At 44.4% G+C, this 23,124-nt stretch overlaps 1 protein-coding gene across 1 annotated transcript in view; it reads left to right on the top strand.

The window, feature by feature from the left end:
* Positions 1 to 23,124, top strand: part of LOC148532444 (uncharacterized) — a 301,272-nt gene that overhangs the window by 237,411 nt on the left and 40,737 nt on the right. The gene's annotated exons all lie outside the window — the stretch shown is intronic.

Genomic DNA, 23,124 nt, shown 5'->3' with positions numbered 1-23,124 from the left:
TCACACAGGAGAAAAGCAAAGTATATGAGCCTATAGAAATATATAGAAATTGCAGCGGTATTTGCAGTAGTGTAATATCATTGGGAATTGTCAGAACAAGCATAAATACAATGTTAGACTAGATTGCTGTCCATGTTGATGGAAGGTAAATGACATTTACATTATCACACTATGGACCTAATTCAGCAGTGGAAGCAAATGCAGCTGCACTCTCTTACAGATCGCAGGTGCTAATATATGCTAATGCTGAGGCACAGCCGCCATAACCGCGCCCACTGCTGCCTTCTCCTTACCGTCCAATGTCGACCTCCTGTGTAATAATCGGTACCATCGCCGCACATCACGCAGTCACAGCATTTACATCATGTCTGACCAGCCGCAAACACTGCAGCTCTCCTGACACGCAGAGAGGTCTCATGCTGCAGCTGCCATCGTTATGGCTAATTTATACACGCCCATGACATGGCGATCACACGGACAGACATGCCTGCAGGACATGGCGATCACATGGACAGACAAGCCCATGACATGGCAATCACACGGACACACACGCCTGCAGTTTTCTGTCCACCCCCGTTACCTCCCCCAAACGCTGTCACCCTGCAGCTCACTATGTGATGAATTCCTCTGTGCGTCCATAATAGCAATGTGATCGCTGTGTGTGCGCAGTGTGACTTATACGCAGGTGTGATCGTAAACATTCGCTCTATCTGCGTAACTATCGTCATTGTGTCCTCTGCTGAATCAGCCCCTATATACTAATATATTACATTATATTATATATCCACAGGGATGTCACCAACATAGGGCTCCAACATGTTCCTCATGTAATGGCTTTCAGTTTCCTTATTCTATCAGATCAGAGGTTCCCAAACTCCTCTTATTACAGGCCAAGTATTAAGGATATCCATGCTTGAGCACAGGTCACTTAATTAGTGCCTCAGTCAGTTTGAATTAACAATGTGGATTAAAACATGGATATCCTTAAACCTTGGATTGTAATGGCAGAGTTTGGGAAGCTCTGTATTAGAATATTATTGTGCTATTGGCCTATTTGCACAGTAACAAGACCACATGATGTAATATAGGGACATAACTAATCTGTCATCATGACAATGTGCTGGGAAGTGGGAAACTATGACATCATGTGATGACTGGGCTGTAAGTGATGGGGTGAGATGGGTGATATAATGACATCTGTCACCTCTGATTTTATCTCGCTGGATCCAGTATTCTCTGGTTGGGTTTCCTGGTAAATGGATCTCTAATCTCCTTACAGCAGTCTGATGTCTGGTTCCTTCTAATTAGATCCTCTGTAACCTACTATTTACACTGTTCCATAAGATAAGGACATTAATATCATGATCACTTATGTAATTATACATTATTAGATAATGTAATTCGTGTTGGGACACAGGAAGCTGCTGGTCCTGGTATAAACCACTAACAGTAATGTACATTAGGTGCATCAGGCTCCCGATATCCCCAGCAGAATACAGATGTGAGCAGGGTACGTAGTAATGGAGGAATAATACAGGGACATCACAGGATAAGTAGGATCAGTACAGATTGTCCTCAGTATGTCCTGCACTGTCTCACCTCCCACAGTGGTGACACCACCAGTAATGTGCATCAGGCTCCCGATATCCCCAGCAGAATACAGATGTGAGCAGGGTACGTAGTAATGGGGGAATAATACAGGGACATCACAGGATAAGTAGGATCAGTACAGATTGTCCTCAGTATGTCCTGCACTGTCTCACCTCCCACAGTGGTGACACCACCAGTAATGTGCAGGGTCAGGAGATGGAGATTATTTGGTAGTGAGGAAATCACAGAAAGGACAATACAAGCTTTGTTATGGAGCATACAAACGGTCAGATTTGTCAGATCTGTCAGATGAACGATTTTACCAAAGATTTGAGCGATTTGAACGATTTTTGACTGCATTAAAATGAATGGAATCGTCCAAGTCTGACTGCAAACACATCAGATGTCAGATATTGTTATCTGACCATCGGGAACGCGCATCGTTCAAATCGTTCATCTGACAGATATGTCAGATTTTCCTTCAGATATGAACGATTGATTGATTTTTGAAATCGTTATCGTTCAGATCTGAAGAAAAATCTGGCCGTGTGTATACTCCATTATAGACCTACAAGTATATGAGATAAAGAGTTTGGTAACAAGTAAGAAAAGCAAACACTGCACGGACCTGTCTGACGTCCATGTGGGGTAACACAGCTGCGTGTGGCGCTTGTTAGTATTTACCACACTTTTTAGTACATTGTTAGTAAAGCTGGAATAGTGTCCAGTTGCCCTCTCGGTGGTGCACATATTCTGTGATGACTGTCAAGGAGAAAATATAATTTCCCTTATGATCAAAAGCATTTGTATGAAGTGAGTTATGCTATTAAAATGATTAGAAATGATACAAATATTGATAGGTAATATTACCATATATATCTTAACTAGAAGTAATGTTTTACATTAATAAAACTTAACATATAGATGCACATTGTAAATATTTATGTATTTTAAACTTCCAAGAGGGCAAGTTGCCTAAAAAGTTGAGTGATATATAAATCATGTTTCTCCTTCATCCACTAGGGGACACTGGAGTCTTCATGACAGTGGGGTATAGATGGTGCTAGGTGGGAGCTAGCACTTTACATTTTAGAAGTGTGACTAGCTCCTCCCCCTCTATACCCACTACAAGTCTTAGATTGTCCCTCGTTAGTTAAAACCGCCACTGGCAGCCAGGCAGTTTGTAAGTATGCCCTGGCTACCTTGATTAGCGAGGTAGCCAGGTTAAACACACAGGCAGTGTTTAAGGCAGCAGTGGCTCCGATTGGTGGAGTAAGAACAGACAGGCTGGGTGGGGTCTCCTTCACACAATGTGCATTTTGCTTTGAAGTGAGCACCATAGCGGGGGCGGAGCCTAACTCCAGACTCCTGCTCCTTCCTTCCAGTGCTTCTCAGAAGTGTGCTGGCGGCCATTAAATGGAGGAGACTATACTGCTGGTGCTGCACTGAGACTGAGAGCCAGACCTGTCCTGTAAGTGCACAGTAGGATTTAGGCTGGTTAGGAGAGCATTTAGGCACAGTAACTACTTTATTCGCAATATAGTTACTTGGTAAAAGTGCCTAGCATTTTTCTGCCCTCTCCTACCTCTGCATATCTCAGTCTTTACCTGTTAACCCTCTCCACTACACTTTACCGTTGTTTGTGTGGGGTTTGTATGTACCATGGCTGGAAGGGGCTCTAAAGCTTATCAGAAATCATTTACCTGTGTGCAGAAAAGTATACACGGGCAGTCATCTAGCCCCATATTCTGTGACAAGTGTAATCCACAGCAAGAGTCTCCACGGATGACAGAACCGCCGTCTTGGGCGGAAGAGTTTGCATCCGTTATGTCACATCTCTGCTGAGCTGGAGGCTTCTCATAAAGAGAGAGACATTTCTAGGTCAGCTACTATAGAAGTACCTAAAGACCATGCCTATGCCGGTTCATCTATGGAGGGAATGACAAAATCCATGTTGTTGTCTTGTGCCACGTCGTCGGGACCTTCACCGCAGGTCTCAAAAAAGAGACTATTACCCTCAGTTCTCCAGTCGGACGACTCAGAGGAGGAGGAAATGCCGGCTCTAGAGGATGGCGAATATACTCAGGATTCACCTGAGGAGCTCCAAGAGGAGATTGAGCCTGTGTCCTAAGGGATAGAAGGGTTAATCTGCAATCCGACAAGTATTGCAGATAGATGATGAGGAAAAGGGGCCTGCACGGCAGTCTTTTTAGCGAAACAGAGGCAGGTTACTTTTCCAATTTCAGAAGAACTAGATTCTCTCCTGGTTTCAGCTGGGAACATCTGGATAAAAAATTTCAGATGCCCCGACGATTGTTATCTTCCTATCCTTTTCCTGCAGATAGCAGAAAATCTTGTGAGACTCCTACAGTAGATTCTTTGTTCTCTTCTATCTGAAAAGACTATTCTACCGGTCCCTGGTGCCATGTCTTTGAAAGAGACATTGGACAGGAGGCTGGAGAATACTGTCAAGTCCATTTTTATTGCTGAGGGGGTGACTTTCCGTCCTGCGATTTTAAGCTGCTGGACTAACAAAGCTATTGAGGTTTGTGCAAAACGATTAGCTGAAGGGATGAGACAGGCTCCCGGTGGAACTTATTCCTCTAGAACACATAGGAGAAGCTGCAGCCTACCTTGGAGAGGTGTCCAAGGATGTTTGTAATCTCGCCTCCAGAACTTCAGCTCTGGTGGTTTCAGCGCGCAGGGCGCTTTGGCTTCATCAATGGCAGGCGGACGTGGATACGAAAAAAGCTGTGGAAGCTCCTTCCTTCAAGGAAAAAATCTTATTTGGAGCGGAACTTGATAAGTGGATTTCTGATGCTACTGGTGGTAAATCCACTTATTTTCCATCACGGGGTCCGCCTCCTAGAAGGCCCTACTTGGGGCCCTCGTTTCGGTCCTTTCGTTCCCCAGGTCGTTTCCATGGTCGCTCAAGAGGACCTACTACCCGTGGTTCCAGAGGTCATGGCAGATTCGCAGCAATAGCTGCTCAACAGGAGAATTAGTCTGCCACCCAATCGAGTGCATGACGGGCTTCCCTCTCACCTGGGGGACACCAGGGTGGGAGCACGTTTTCAGGACTTCATAGAAGTATGGACAGAATCTTGTACAGACACTTGGTTTCTGGACCTCATCACCCAAGGATTCAAGCTCGATTTTCAGTTTCAACCTCCCCTCCAGTTTTTCACAACAAGTTTGCCAGTTTCCAATGACAGGAGTGTCATATTACAGCAGGCAATAGACAAACTTCTATCCGCGAGGGTTTCAGTCCAGGTTCCCAGGCATCAAACTGGACAAGATTTCTACTCCAGTTTGTTCGTGGTTCTGAAGCCGGACGGCTTGGGCAGACCTATTCTGAACTTAGATCTCAATCCCTACCTGATGATTTTCAAGTTCAAGATGGAGTCCCTTCAGTCTGTTATTGCAGGTCTGGAGGAAGGCGAATTCATGGTATCTTTAAATATCAAGGACGCCTACCTTCACATTCCTATCTGGCCGCCTCACCAGGCGTTTTTTAAATTTGCCTTTCAGACCTTACCCTTCGGCTTATCAGCCCCCAGGGTATTCACGATGGTCAGGTCTCCTTCGGATACAAGGGATCACAATCATCCCTTACCTAGACTATCTCCTTCTGAAGGCTCATTCCAGAGAACAATTACAGCAGAACATAGTGACTCACAAGCTCCTCATAGGTCACGGGTGGATCCTGAACTTTCCCAAGTCTCATCTGCAACTGACACAAAGGCTCCAGATTCTAGGAATGATTCTGGACATGCTATGTCAGTGGGTTTTCCTTCCCCAGAGAAAGGCAGCCTCCATACAGCAAATAGTGAGGTCAGTCCTTCGACATCATCTGGTATCGGTGTACGTCTGCATTCAACTCCTGGGAAAGATGGTGGTGGCATTCCAGGCCATTCCTTACAGACATTTCCACTTCAGACCGTTTCAGCTCAACCTTCTCTCCCAATGGTCAGGATCCCATCTTTTCCTCCACCAACGTGTGAGGTTAAGTCCCAAAACTCAGATATCCCTTCTATGGTGGCCGAAATCGTCGCAGCTATTGGAGGGCAAGAGATTCGGAGAGTAGGATTAGACTCTCCTCAGCACAGATGCAGATCTGAGAGGGTAGGGGGCAGTGATTTGGGAACACCACTTCTAAGGTCACTGGACCTCACGGGAAGCGAATCTGCCGATAAACATCCTGGAATTACGAGCAGTGTTCTACACTCTTCAACTAGCACATCACCTGTTGCGGAGCCGAGCAGTTAGAGTCCAGTCGGACAACGCCACGGCAGTGGTGTACATAAACTGATGGGGCGGCACTTGAAGTCAGGCGGCAATGAAGAAAGTAAGCCGCATCCTACTCTGGGCAGAAAAGTTTGCGGTGGCAATTTCAGCAATTTTCATTCCAGGCGTCGACAATTGGGAGGCAGACTACAGGACTTGCTCCCAGGGGAATGGGCGCTCCATCCTTAGGTGTTTTCGACAGCTTGTCCAATGGTGGGGTCTTCCACAGGTCGACCTCATGGCATCCAGACAAAATCATCAACTGCCTCTGAACTGCTCTCGAACGAGAAAGCGGGAGGCAGTGGCAGTGGACGCACTTTCAACACCATGGTGATTCCGTTTTTGTTCCTCCTCTCCCTCGGATTCTACAACGCATCAAGAGGGAGAGCTTGGTATTCCAACCTTCGCCTTCTACTGATCGACAATCCGTGGCCCATACCTCTGATAGAGGATCTCTTACTACAGGGTCCTTTAATCTATCCATACTTAATGTGGCTACCTTTGACGGTGTGGCTGTTGAAAGAGTCATATTACGATGAAAAGGAATCACATCCAGGGTAATCCCTGCTATGCTTTGAGCTCGGAAAGAAGTTACTTTGAAACATTACCACAGTATTTGAAAGGGTTGTTTCATGGTGTGAAAGGCGAGAGTCACCTCCTACAGTTTTTAATCTAGCCAAACTCCTGCTTTTTCTGCAAGCAGGCTTCTCGGCCGGCCTACACCTGGGTTCTCTGAAAGTTCAGATTTCAGCACTGTCTGAATTTTTCCAGAAGAAGCTGCCCTTGATACCAGATGTTCAGACCTTTCTGCAAAGAGTTATTTGGTTACAACTACCCTTTGTGCCTCCTACAGTTCCATGGGATCTGTATCTGGTCATTTTCTTCTTACAATCTCTTCTGTTTGAACCTTTGGAGGCTGTGGAGTTTAAATTTGGTACTTTTACTTGCGCTGGCCTCAGCCAGACGGTTGTCAGAGCTTGGGGCTCTATCCTTTCGTCCTCTATACTTGGTATTTCATTCAGATAAGGCAGAACTTTTCCCAAAGTGGTTTCAGCTTTCCACATTAATCAACCTATTGTGGTACCGATTCTTCCACAGGACTCGCCAACTTCAAGATCCTTGGATGGCTCTTTGGATCTATGTGAAATGGACAGCAGCAATATGTAAGACAGACGATCTGTTTTGCCTTATATGGTGCTGCTCATCCTGGTTGGCCAGATTCCAAACAAATGCCTGCTAGATTAGTCTGACCATCAGTCACGCATATGTGACCTCCTCCAAGGAGTGTCCTTTTTCTATTATTGTGCATTCCACTCGTTCAGTGGGTTCCTCATGGGTGGCTGCTCGCGGGTTTCCATGTAGTTACTTTGTCGGCTATTTGGTCTGGCCGACATACCTTTCTTTGTTTTTAGAGTTGACATGTTTGTGGCCTCTGCAGCGCAGTACGGCCGTGCTGATTTTCAGGGTTCTCAAGCTCGCCCGCCCTTAATGGGAGCTCTGGGACTTCCCCACTGTCATGAAGACTCCAGTGTCCCCTAGTGGATGAAGGAGAAAACAAGATTTTGGTACTTAACGATAAATCCCTTTCTCCGATTCCATAGGGGACACTGGACGCCCACCCTGCACTGTTCCTTCCTGCCATGGTTATAGTCATTATGTTATGACTGATGTTTTCTTTGTACTGTAATTTCAAACTTGTGACACGTTCCGTGTTGTGGTTGTTATGTGTACAAGCTTCACCTCCTTCTCTTACGTTTGTTTCTTCCAGCTCTCCTCGGGCACAGTTTCCTAAGACTGGGCTTGTAGGGGGGTATAGAGGGGGAGTAGCTAGTCACACTTCTAAAATATAAAGTTCCAGCTCCCACTTAGCACAATCTATACCCCACTGTCATGAAGACTCCAGTGTCCCCTATGGAATCAGAGAAAGGGATTTATCGGTAAGTACCAAAATCCTGTTTTCTGAGACTCACATAAACTTGTGACCCTCTGAGAGCCCATAGATAAGATCTGCTCTGGTGGGTCACACCAGTGACTAAGTACAATCACAATGACCACCTTAACAAGCCCTGTGTGACCATCTGTGACCAAGTGACTTCATTTCCTGATATTATGGAGAAGCCAAACCAAGCTGGCACAATATTAGCCGATCCCCTGTATGATGTATGAGACATTCCTGGAATCCAAGAGGACTCTGGACCTATGGAGATTGAGTTACAGCCTAGGACATTTGCATACAAGCAATAGGAATTAGGTAATGTTACTTTACAGTCTCCAAGATGAAGACTGAGGACACCGATTAGATGTTGGCACTGGTTACTTATGAATATTGTAATGAGATAATTAGCTTTTAGAATTCAAGCTGAAACATGCATGTAGCTGCTGCTGACTGCACAATATCTATATGCCAATGACTGCTGACTTGTAATTCCCTGATATAGAAACATCATATAAAGATGATTTATGTTTACCTTTTGCATGGTGTTCAAGTTATTTATGTATCACTGATATGTGGTATTAGTTTTATTATATAGGGGGAGAGGGGACCGTACAGTGATATATGAGGGGGAATAACACAGCTCCCAGCACACACTAATATGTGGTATTATTATATAGGGGGAGGGGACTGTACAATGATATGAGGAGGAATAACAGCTCCCATCACACACTGATATGTGGTATTATTATATAGGGGGAGGGGACTGTACAGTGATATATGAGGGGGAATAACAGCTCCCAGCACACACTATGTGGTATTATTATTATATAGAGGGAGGGAACTGTACAGTGATACATGAGGGGGAATAACAGCTCCCAACACACACTGATATGTGGTATTATTATATAGGGGGAGGGGACTGTACAGTGATATGAGGAGGTATAAGAGCTCTCGGCACACTGATATGTGGTATATAGAGGGAGGGGACCGTACAGTGATATATGAGGGGGAATAACAGCTCCCAGAACACACTGATATGTGGTATTATTATATATAGGGGAGAGGGGCCCATACAGTGATGTGATAGGAGGAATAACAACTCCCAGCACACACTGATATGTGGTATTATTATATAGGGGAGAGGGGACAGTACAGTGATATATATTAGGGGGAATAACAACTCCCAGCACACACTGATTTGTGGTATTATATAGAGGAGGGGACTGTACAGTGATATATGAGGAATTGCACAACTCCCGGCACACACTAATGTGTGGTATTATTATATAGGGGGAAAGGGGACTGTCAGTGATATATGAGGGGGAATAACATTACTCCCAGCACACAATGATATGTGGTATTATTATATAGGGGGAGGGAATTGTACAGTGATATGAGGAGGTATAACAGCTCTCGGCACACTGATATGTGGTATTATATAGTGGAGAGGGGACCGTACAGTGATATATGAGGGGGAATAACACAGCTCCCAGCACACACTGATATGTGGTATTATATAGTGATATATATTAGGGGGAATAACACAGCTCCCAGCACACACTGATTTGTGGTATTATTATTATATAGAGGAAAGGGGACTGTACAGTGATATATGAGGGGAATAACAGCTTCCAGCACACACTGATATGTGGTATTATATAGGGGGAGAGGGGACTTGTACAGTTCTATATGAGAGGTAATGACACCTCTCAGCACACACTATGTGGTAGTATTATTAGAGGAGAGGGGACTGTACAGTGATATATTTGGGGGAATAACAGCTCCTGGCACACACTGATATGTGGTATTATATAGGGGAGGAACTGTACAGTGATATATGATGGGGAATAACACAGCTCCCAGCACACACTGATATGTGGTATTATTTTATAAGGGGGAGGGGACTGTACAGTGATATATGAGGGGAAATTACAGCTCCCAGCACACACTGATATGTGGTATTATATAGGGGGAGGGGACTGTACAGTGATATATGAGGGGAATAACACAGCTCCCAGCACACATTGATATGTGATATTATTATATAGGGGATAGGGGACTGTACAGTGATATATGAGGGGAATAACACAGCTCCCAGCACACACTGATATGTGGTATTATTATTATATAGGGGGAAGGGGACTGTACAGTGATATATGAGGGGGAATAACACAGCTCCCAGCACACACTGATATGTGGTATTATATAGGGAGAGGGGACTGTACAGTGATATATGATGGGGAATAACACAGATCCCAGCACACACTGATATGTGGTATTATTTTATAAGGGGGAGGGGTCTGTACAGTGATATATGAGGAGGAATAACACAGCTCCCAGCACACACTGATATGTGGTATTATTATATAGAGATAGAGGGGACTGTACAGTGATATGAGGGGGAATAACACAGCTCCCAGCACACACTGATATGTGATATTATTATATAGGGGATAGGGGACTGTACAGTGATATATTAGGGGGAATAACACAGCTCCCAGCACACACTGACATGTGGTATTATATAGGGAGAGGGGACTGTACAGTGATATATGAGGGGGAATAACAGCTCCCAGCACACACTGATATGTAGTATTATATAGGGAGAGGGGACTGTACAGTGATATATGAGGGGGAATAACAGCTCCCAGCACACACTGATATGTGGTATTATTATATAGGGGAGAGGGGACCATACAGTGATATATGAGGGGGGATAACACAGCTCCCAGCACACACTGATATGTGATATTATATAGGGGATAGGGGACTGTACAGTGATATATGAGGAGCAGCGGCGGGCTGGGCCGGGGGGCAGGGTGACAGATGCCCCCCGGGCCGGTCCCATTTTCAGCACTTTGGGCCGGTTGCGCCAGCGACATGTGCAGTAAACTTCCATTGGGCAGACTGTGTCAGTCAGTATGACACAGCTGCCCGTACAGCACCGCGGCATCCAGCCCCGCCCCTTACAAGTCAATGGAACGGACTCCTGTCAGCCCAGACCCTGCTGCCTGAGTCCCGCATGCTGATTCAACCAATAACCGCTACCGTTTCCTCCGCTGGAGGGAAAGGTAGTGGTTATTGGTTGAATCGGCATGCGGGAATCAGGCAGCAGGGTCTGGGCTGACAGGAGGCCGTTCCCGTGACTTGTAAGGGGCAGGGCTATGGCTTTGCCCTCAGTCTCTCGTTTCCCCTGCCAGAGGACAGCGCGGCCATAGCTTAAAATGTTATGAAATACAGGTGCCTGCTGCGAATGCGGGTGAGAGTACCGCAGCGCACCTGGCCTCCAGTAATCCCCGGCTTTCTGCCTGTAATGCCCGCCTCCCCTCCATTCCTAATACCCAGTCACCCAGCTCCTTCTGCTGCCCCTGTCTATTCCTTTTGTCCCCAGCTCCCCTCCCCCTCTAATACCCGGTGGCACCCAGCCCCTTCTTCTGTCCCTGCCTACTCTTCCTGTTCCTAGTTCCCCTACACCTCCTCCTGTACAGTATGTGGCTTCCCTTAACATTTAATACCCAGAACCCAGCTTTCTCCTGTCCCTGCCTACTCCCCTTGTCCCCAGGTCCTCTCCACCTCCTCTGTATGTAGCTCCTAACCCACTCTAATGCCCAGTGGCACCCAACCCCTTTTCCTGTTCCTACCTACTTCTTTTATCCCCAGCTCCCCTCTACCATCTCCTTTATGGGGTTCCCCTTCCCCTCTAATACTAAGTTGCACCCAGTCCCTTTTCCTGTCCTTGCCTACCCCTCCTGCTCCCAGTTCCCCTCCCCGATTCCTCCTATAACCGGCTCCTCACCTCCTATTCCCTGCTCTCCACCTCCTACTCCAGTCCCTGACTTCCCACCTCCTATTCCTTTCCCCTACTTCCACCTACTACTCCTGTTCCCGGCTCCCCACCTCCTACTCTTGTCCCCGACTCCCCATCTCCTACTCCTGTGCCCGGCTTCCTACCTCCTACACCTGTCCCCAGCTCTGCCTCCCACACATCAAGAAGACGAGGAGCCATAAGGACCTGTAGCATGAGCGCAGCCACCCTCATCCAGCTCCCACAGAATAAAAGGACAGAAGAGTGCACAGCTAGATGCAGAGAATTCCTTGAGCATATTTGTTCAAAGGTAAGAGAACAAAATCTTTTTGGCATATTTTTATAATGTACGGTATTTATTGGTTTGTCGCTTTTCATAAAATTATGCTACAGTTTCTGCATAATTTTATGCATCACCGCATGTAAGAACAGTCTAATGCAGAAGATTTCACAGAAATCTCTTGCAGAAGGCTAACTACCATAGCAGACTGCAGTCCCCATTAATGTCAATGGGGACTACAATCTGACCTCTAGGTATAAAGCTGATGCTATTGGGTAGAGCTGATTTCCCCTTGGCGCTAGGGACCTGGAAGTGATGTGAGTGAGGGTGGAAGTGCAGTTCCATGCCCATAAAGGCCACCTAAAGAAGAAACTTGTTCCCTCGCTATGCTCGCCACACTTTGGGCTCGGTGGCTCGCTGCAGTATTGCATTTCCCCTCTATGCCCACTTGGATGGTAGGGAATAACGTTGGACAGTAGCTGAAAACATCAGGGCCCTCTCCTTGAAGTGAATCTAGACAATACCATGCTATTGGGGGTATCAGCTTGGCATTCTAGGGGTATGTGGGGATGTGTAGTGGTATATGGGGAACGCTAAAACATAAATTGTGATGGGACCCAGAAATGGTCAGGTAGGGCCCTATTTTTTTTAAGTGGAGGTCCCTGGGACCCACATATTTTGTCACTCAGCGCAATCACTGGGCCAGTGATTTTTTTTTGTGTGAAACAAAGCGTCAATACCAGAAAAAGCTCATATATAAGCCCTGTCATCACCCATATAGAGCATTCCCCCTTGTCACGTTACCACCTAGTGTGTGAGGAAAAGCAAAGTAGGTCTGTGATTTCACTTTTACATGTAAAGCAGAAACCTCTGACCTGTAAGGTTCAAAAAGAAACATATGGCTGGAGGGGCCCCACATAACTGCTTACAGAGGGTCGGATATCAGGGTGCCATCCATACTTGCCAGGGCCGCTTGCATGCATTTGCCCCCCAGGCTAAAAGTTGCCAGCCAGCCCCTGATGAGGAGGAATAACAGCTCCCAGCACACACTGATATGTGGTATTATATAGGGGGAGGGGACTGTAGTGGTGATATATGAGGAGGAATAACAGCTCCCAGCACACACTGATATGTGGTATTATTATTATATAGGGGAGAGGGGACTGTACAGTGATATATTAGGGGGAATAACACAGCTCCCAGCACACACTGATATGTGGTATTATTATATAGGGGGAGGGGACTGTACAGTGATATATGAGGAGGAATAACAGCTCCCAGCAAACACTGATATGTGGTATTACATAGGGGGAGGGGACTGTAGTGGTGATATATGAGGGGGAATAACAGCTCCCAGCACACACTGATAATGTGGTATTATTATATAGGGGTAGAGGGGACTGTACAGTGATATTTTAAGGGGTTGCTGCCTAAAAAGGCTTATTTCATGGACACAGGGATCGCGGTCACACAGAGGATTGTCTGCTCACGTATCTCCTGCCAAGGTTTATATACAGGGTGCGGCATATGCAGTCTGCCGATAAAGGTAATATCCTATACACAGTAGTGGACATCTCACTCTCCTGATGGAATGATGGAAAGAATTAGTAATGACTACATCTGTATGCTGGAGAGAAGAGGATGAGAAATGCAATGACAAGCTGTTGCCATAATGACACAGCTTCCCCACCTCCCCTGTAGCCTCCTATATGTCTACTGCAGGAACTGGGGACAGATAAAGATTAGATAAGTAGACTTATTTTACAAACCCTCTCCATTGTTCAAATGTCTAATAACCCTTTCACACAGCCAAAAACCCAGGTGTTTGCATGTGACTGTGCATCGACCCGGGTCTGGCATATGTGTGAAAGGTCCAACCATGCTTGACAGTCCTGGGTCCACAACCATGGTCCCTATCAGGGTTTTTCACGGAACTTGCAACCAGGGTCAAAGACCCGGCTCAAGTCTGAGAGGTGCGACCTGGGTCTTGATTACCAGGGTCATACCTCAAAGAATTTGATTGGCCGGGGACAGTAACGCTTGGAGATTACATAATCTATATACATGTAGGGAAGGGGAAGATGAGTTCAATTGCACAGGAGATATGGTTCCTAATAACACACAGACTTGGGTTGGGTGGGTGTAAGGAGGTGCCCCCTAGTGTATATACTGTATATAAGGGAGAGAGAAAAGAGAATTACTCCTTTGGTAAGGGGAAAGTGAATGGGAGGGTTTATATAGTAAAACTTACCTTTATTGGTTTAAATTAAAAATACGGCATGGCACATATATTAACAACAGACTGGTGTGCACAGAACACAGTAATGATAATAATATGTGCATCTATGCACTGGATTATAGATGAATTAGTCACATACTGATAATGCCACTATTAGTGTGTATTATGGATGTGATATACCGGTGTAGACCATGTGCGGCTGGGTTACTATCAGCAGTAGTATATGTATAGATACAGTATGTTTATACAAACAGTCAAAACCTTCCTATTGGTTACATTGAATGTGTAAGTATATAATACATAAATAAAGCTGAGGAATCACACGTCGCACACCCATAACAGGCTACACTCAGCTAAGCCGCTGTACAAATAAGAGATATCACATGTCACACCCACAACAGGTTACACTCAGCTAAGCCGCTGTACAAATAAGAGATATCACATGTCACACACCCACAACAGGTTACACTCAGCTAAGCCGCTGTACAAATGAGATATCACATGTCACACACCCACAACAGGCTACACTCAGCTAAGCCGCTGTACAAATGAGATATCACATGTCACACACCCATAACAGGTTACACTCAGCTAAACCGCTGTACAAATGAGATATCACATGTCACACACCCATAACAGGTTACACTCAGCTAAGCCGCTGTACAAATAAGAGATATCACATGTCACACCCACAACAGGTTACACTCAGCTAAGCCGCTGTACAAATAAGAGATATCACATGTCACACACCCACAACAGGTTACACTCAGCTAAGCCGCTGTACAAATGAGATATCACATGTCACACACCCATAACAGGTTACACTCAGCTAAGCCGCTGTACAAATGAGATATCACATGTCACACACCCATAACAGGTTACACTCAGCTAAACCGCTGTACAAATGAGAGATATCACATGTCACACACCCATAACAGGTTACACTCAGCTAAGCCGCTGTACAAATAAGAGATATCACATGTCACACACCCACAACAGGTTACACTCAGCTAGGCCGCTGTACAAATAAGAGATATCACATGTCACACACCCATAACAGGTTACACTCAGCTAAGCCGCTGTACAAATAAGAGATATCACATGTCACACACCCATAACAGGTTACACTCAGCTAAGCCGCTGTACAAATAAGAGATATCACATGTCACACACCCATAACAGGCTACACTCAGCTAAGCCGCTGTACAAATGAGATATCACATGTCGCACACCCACAACAGGTTACACTCAGCTAAGCCGCTGTACAAATAAGAGATATCACATGTCACACACCCATAACAGGTTACACTCAGCTAAGCCGCTGTACAAATAAGAGATATCACATGTCACACACCCACAACAGGTTACACTCAGCTAGGCCGCTGTACAAATAAGAGATATCACATGTCACACACCCATAACAGGTTACACTCAGCTAAGCCGCTGTACAAATAAGAGATATCACATGTCACACACCCATAACAGGTTACACTCAGCTAAGCCGCTGTACAAATAAGAGATATCACATGTCACACACCCATAACAGGCTACACTCAGCTAAGCCGCTGTACAAATGAGATATCACATGTCGCACACCCACAACAGGTTACACTCAGCTAAGCCGCTGTACAAATAAGAGATATCACATGTCACACACCCATAACAGGTTACACTCAGCTAAGCCGCTGTACAAATAAGAGATATCACATGTCACACCCACAACAGGTTACACTCAGCTAAGCCGCTGTACAAATGAGATATCACACATCACACACCCATAACAGGTTACACTCAGCTAAGCCGCTGTACAAATAAGAGATATCACATGTCACACACCCATAACAGGTTACACTCAGCTAAGCCGCTGTACAAATAAGAGATATCACATGTCACACACCCATAACAGGTTACACTCAGCTAAGCCGCTGTACAAATAAGAGATATCACATGTCACACACCCATAACAGGTTACACTCAGCTAAGCCGCTGTACAAATAAGAGATATCACATGTCACACACCCATAACAGGCTACACTCAGCTAAGCCGCTGTACAAATGAGATATCACATGTCGCACACCCACAACAGGTTACACTCAGCTAAGCCGCTGTACAAATAAGAGATATCACATGTCACACACCCATAACAGGTTACACTCAGCTAAGCCGCTGTACAAATGAGAGATATCACATGTCACACACCCACAACAGGTTACACTCAGCTAAGCCGCTGTACAAATGAGAGATATCACGTCACACACCCACAACAGGTTACACTCAGCTAAGCCGCTGTACAAATGAGATATCACATGTCACACACCCATAACAGGTTACACTCAGCTAAGCCGCTGTACAAATAAGAGATATCACGTCACACACCCACAACAGGTTACACTCAGCTAAGCCACTGTACAAATAAGAGATATCACGTCACACACCCACAACAGGTTACACTCAGCTAAGCCGCTGTACAAATAAGAGATATCACATGTCACACACCCATAACAGGTTACACTCAGCTAAGCCGCTGTACAAATAAGAGATATCACACGTCGCACACCCATAACAGGCTACACTCAGCTAAGCCGCTGTACAAATAAGAGATATCACATGTCACACACCCATAACAGGTTACACTCAGCTAAGCCGCTGTACAAATAAGAGATATCACATGTCACACACCCATAACAGGTTACACTCAGCTAAACCGCTGTACAAATGAGAGATATCACACATCACACACCCATAACAGGTTACGCTCAGCTAAACCGCTGTACAAATGAGAGATATCACATGTCACACACCCATAACAGGTTACACTCAGCTAAACCGCTGTACAAATGAGAGATATCACATGTCACACACCCATAACAGGTTACACTCAGCTAAACCGCTGTACAAATGAGAGATATCACACATCACACACCCATAACAGGTTACGCTCAGCTAAACCGCTGTACAAATGAGAGATATCACATGTCACACACCCATAACAGGTTACACTCAGCTAAACCGCTGTACAAATGAGAGATATCACATGTCACACACCCATAACAGGTTACACTCAGCTAAGCCACTGTACAAATGAGAGATATCACATGTCACACACCCATAACAGGTTACACTCAGCTAAACCGCTGTACAAATGAGAGATATCACACATCACACACCCATAACAGGTTACGCTCAGCTAGGCCCTGACAAATGAGATATCACATGTCACACACCCATAACAGGTTACGCTCAGCTAAGCCGCTGTACAAATGAGAGATATCACACGTCACACCCACAACAGGTTACGCTCAGCTAGGCCCTGACAAATGAGATATCACATGTCACACACCCACAACAGGTTACACTCAGCTAGGCCCTGACAAATGAGATATCACATGTCACACACCCATAACAGGTTACGCTCAGCTAAGCCACTGTACAAATAAGAGATATCACATGTCACACACCCACAACAGGTTACACTCAGCTAAGCCGCTGTACAAATGAGAGATATCACATGTCACACACCCACAACAGGTTACACTCAGCTAGGCCCTGACAAATGAGAGATATCACGTCACACACCCACAACAGGTTACACTCAGCTAGGCCCTGACAAATGAGAGATATCACATGTCACACACCCACAACAGGTTACACTCAGCTAGGCCCTGACAAATGAGATATCACATGTCACACACCCATAACAGGTTACGCTCAGCTAAGCCACTGTACAAATAAGAGATATCACATGTCACACACCCACAACAGGTTACACTCAGCTAAGCCGCTGTACAAATGAGAGATATCACATGTCACACACCCACAACAGGTTACACTCAGCTAGGCCCTGACAAATGAGAGATATCACGTCACACACCCACAACAGGTTACACTCAGCTAGGCCCTGACAAATGAGAGATATCACATGTCACACACCCACAACAGGTTACACTCAGCTAGGCCCTGACAAATGAGAGATATCACGTCACACACCCACAACAGGTTACACTCAGCTAAGCCGCTGTACAAATGAGATATCACATGTCACACACCCACAACAGGTTACACTCAGCTAAGCCGCTGTACAAATGAGAGATATCACATGTCACACACCCACAACAGGTTACACTCAGCTAGGCCCTGACAAATGAGAGATATCACATGTCACACACCCACAACAGGCTACACTCAGCTAAGCCGCTGTACAAATGAGAGATATCACATGTCACACACCCACAACAGGTTACACTCAGCTAAGCCGCTGTACAAATGAGAGATATCACGTCACACACCCACAACAGGTTACACTCAGCTAAGCCGCTGTACAAATGAGATATCACATGTCACACACCCACAACAGGTTACACTCAGCTAAGCCGCTGTACAAATGAGAGATATCACATGTCACACACCCACAACAGGTTACACTCAGCTAGGCCCTGACAAATGAGAGATATCACATGTCACACACCCACAACAGGCTACACTCAGCTAAGCCGCTGTACAAATGAGATATCACATGTCACACACCCACAACAGGTTACACTCAGCTAAGCCGCTGTACAAATGAGATATCACATGTCACACACCCACAACAGGTTACGCTCAGCTAGGCCACTACAAATGAGAGATATCACATGTCACACACCCACAACAGGTTACGCTCAGCTAAGCCACTGTACAAATGAGAGATATCACATGTCACACCCACAACAGGTTACGCTCAGCTAAGCCACTGTACAAATGAGAGATATCACAAGTCACACACCCACAACAGGTAATGCTCAGCTAAGCCGCTGTACAAATGAGAGATATCACACGTCACACCCACAACAGGTTACACTTAAGCAAAGCCGCTGTACAAATGAGAGATATCACATGTCACACACCCACAACAGGTTACACTCAGCTAAGCCGCTGTACAAATGAGAGATATCACAATTGGACTCGTATTCACTGCAATTATATACTAGAAAAGAACAGGCTCTTTACACATATCAGCAGTTTGCTATAATAACATATTATGTTATGTACATAACCAAATTGGTGATAGTCCTTATATGCACTATCCTGATACACAGGTAACACAAAAGTATATACATGCAATAGCAATCAGCAAGCATTTGCAATGTATGTGTACCTTTGGCAGTAGTGGGCATTCAAAGGCAAACAATGAGAGACATGAAACAAAGTGCATCAGGGAGGGACCCTCGTGTGACAAAGGCGAAAATAAAGAGAATACAACAATAAACAAAGGTGCAAAATACACAATATATTAAACGGCTGTTCCCCAGGAACCCATCCCAATTAGTTATCTCAATGAATATATAATAGTTAGAGGCGTACCTCCATTCTACCCGGGAGAATACGATACAAACCTTTTAATCTATCAGATGTGAAAATCAGAGGCTGTGCACTTATAGGTCAGGGATCTACTTTCCAATGTCTTACTGAGTATAGGAGGAAGAATGAGAGTCACTGGCACATAGAGAACAGTGCAGACGGCTTCTGCTGTTAGTGTCTGGACACTCTGACATCCCTGATGCACGTAGTAGCGCAGGGAATCAGGTGACGGCAACTAATGAGAGAGCAGTGAGAAGATAAAGTAAAAGATTCCTGTAGCTGATCTCTCCCAAGGAATAGGTTTGCGGTGTGGGGGTCCGCAGTGCGCATTGAGGTACCCCCCTATCTGGCTGGCTGACTTGCGTTTTGCCAGAGGCTTTGTCAGCTAAGTTGTTGGCACTGTGTATGAGAGCTGTTGGTGAGTGCGCACTCTGTACAGCAGTTACTAATTCCTGTGTATCGGGCTTTGAGCTGGCTACCGAGCAGCAAACACAAATCCAGCTACTGCATGAAGATGAGGGAAATAAGAAAAGGTGGCAGATCGTGGAGTTTTTCACAGCTTCAAGTGATATTGAGGCATTCTTGTGCACTTTTGAACGTACCGCCGCCCGATTAAAGTGGCCAGAGGAGGAATGGGCTGCCCGGTTAGCTCCCTGTCTCACAGGGGAATCACAGCAAGCCTATACTGAGACTGACAATAGCGGAGGCTAGCTCATATCATCCTCTAAAGCAGGCCATTCTTAGCAGGATCGAGGTGATTGGCCCCAGTAAAGCTCAGGAGTTCCATGATTGGCGGCTGAACCCCTCTGTGCCTCCCAGAGTTCAACCGGCTAAGCGTGAAAGGGTGGTTACAGCCAGAAAAACATGCAGCGCTATGCATAGTAGAAATTGTTGCCTTAGACCATGCTATACGGTTATTAGACCATGGGGTACAACACTGGGCCCTGCAAGCTGACCCCCAGACATTTGAGGAGTTAGCTGTGGTAGTTGAGCGGCATTCTACCTTCGGAAAATTAACCAAAACTAAGCAAGGGTGGCAACCAGTGCCGAAGCCCAGAACCCAGGTACCCATTGCTAAGGACAAAACCCTGTTTCCTGTGGTGTGTTTCAACTGCGGTGCGTCCTGTCATATGCGGCGGGACTGTCCAAAACAGGATGAAACGATGGACTGCAGCTCTGGGAAAGTAACCCAATCTATGGTCAGCATGGCTGCTGAGACCATCTCTCCGGCAGAAACCACCCTGTTCTGTATGATGGTACAAGTGAATGGCCGGCAGATCTGGGAACTAGTTGATACTGACTAGATTAGAATATGACTAGCCATAACGTAAACATTAATATTTAGACATATAACACACATAAATACCGTATATAAAAAAAATGTATTGGTTGTACGTATTTTTTTTTATATGCGGTATTTGTTGGTATTTATGTATGTGTTACATGTCTAATTATTAATGTTTACATTATGGCTAGTCATATTCTAGTCAATAAATATACATTGCATATAAAATATACTAATAAATGTATATATATTTTTTAGTGAACATCAGACCCCCCGATTATTCTATTTTTATTTAATAATAAATGGTGTCGTATTAGCGCAAATAGACCTTTCTCTTTGTAATTCATGAGAAGGGGGCAACAGTATAAGAGACAGGGGATGGGTGAGACGTCCACCACTATCCAGAAAGACGTCATTTTTAACCTCTCCTCCTACGATCTGTCCGATAGTGAATATAGTTTATTATCTAAAGGACTATCGTTTGTACCCAACACAAATTTTGATGAATTTACATGGAATATTGGGAAACGTGAACTAACATGCAAGTTGAAGTTAAAAGAATTAAGGATGAGAAAACATTAACTACAAACCCGATCCCACAACAGCTAAAAAATTTAAAAATAAATCATCGTTTGAGCCTCAGTCACACAATCTGAGTATAAAAACTTTTTCTAGTTTATTGGAACCGGAAGTAAAAAACAATATGAAAATAATACCACCACCACATCCTAATTTGTCTCCATTGGAACGGCAGGCCTTAAACAATCTGTCACGCAACAATAAACCGATAATTCGCCCCGCTGATAAGGGGGCGCCATTGTACTTCAAGATTTAGCAGACTATAACAAAGAAATTGTGCGACAATTACCGGAACCATTGGTTTATAAGAAACTTAGTGGCGATCCAACTAACATCTGTAAGAAAAAGCTGTTTAATACTCATAACTAATACATTAGCAGTGGATTGTGGTCTTGTTACTGAACAAATCAAAGAAATATTGTTACCAGAATTTCCTCGAGTACCAACTCTACTATCCCTAAAATAAATAAGGGCTTAGACCCGCCTCCAGGTCGCCCAATTGTGTCAGCCCAAGGCTCTTTATTTCAGCCCACAGTGACATTTTTGGACTCTCTACTTCAACCATTAATTAAAAAATAACCTACATTTCTTTTGGATACAACTAGATTGTTGAATAAACTGGGTACACTATCAGAACTTCCTGATGAATGTTGGTTCTTTAGTGTTGATGTTACCAATCTATATACCATAATTCCGCATGACATGGGCCTTATGTCTTAAGATTTTTTTTACACCAAGAAAGTAATTATGACATGACACAAATTGAGATTACACTTTATTTGATTTGCTTTTGAATAATAATTATTTTGTGTATGATGACCATTTTTTTCTTCAAACTCAAGGCTGCGCTATGGGTTCTGATGTGGCTCCATCATATGCAAATATATTCATGTTTGCAGTTGAACATCAAATATTGTTTTGCAAATAAGAAAATGGTTGATCAAATTTTACTGTTTAGTAGATTCATATATGATCTCTTAATTCTTTTGTGTGGAGATAAACAAATTATTTGTGATCTGACAGATGATCATAATAGCTCAGACAGCCTAGTGAAATTCACATATCAATTTAGTTGTAATAATATTGATTTTCATGATGTAAACCTTGTAATTCTAGATAAGCATATTAAAACCACCGTATATTCCAAACCTACCGATCACAACACATTTTTGAAAGCTCAAAGTTGTCACCCTGGGAGCCTTATCAATGGCTTACAATATTCCCAGTTGATTCGGATTAGACGAATAAATAGTGATATAGGCACAGCGGAACTACAAATTGACTCATTAATAAAAAAAAAATCTAAAAAGGGGATATGATAGAAATAACCTGTATACATGTAAAAATAAAGTATTAGCTCTGGAAAGACAAACATTACTGCAGAAACCAGGCTAGTAGAAGATCTAGCAAAATTTCCATTGGTTAATAAATACCATTCTGCTTCATATATTATCAACAAAATGGCTAAAAAAGGTTTGGTTTATAGTCCACTCAGATGAGGCAGCTCATGTGCCTGATTATAATTTATTGCCTTGTTATACCAGAGGCCGTAATCTAAGAGACATTTTAATAAAAACTGAAATTTCAACTAAAGTGCAGTGAAACAATACTTTCTGAGCAGAACTAAATTAGACTGCTTTAAATGTACATGCATTAAGTGCCAATATTTATTAACAGGGGATACATTTGCACACCCCCATATGGGTAAAATGTTTAAAATATGACATTACTTTAATTGTGATTCAACTTTTGTAGTTTATCGAATAATTTGCCCATGTGGGCTGA

The sequence above is a fragment of the Taudactylus pleione genome, unplaced genomic scaffold, assembly GCF_031769625.1.
Source record: "Taudactylus pleione unplaced genomic scaffold, aTauple2 ptg000076l, whole genome shotgun sequence".
Taxonomy (NCBI): Eukaryota; Metazoa; Chordata; class Amphibia; order Anura; family Myobatrachidae; genus Taudactylus; species Taudactylus pleione.
Note: the sequence above shows the minus strand (reverse complement) of the source record. Positions and strands in the feature narration are given on the sequence as shown.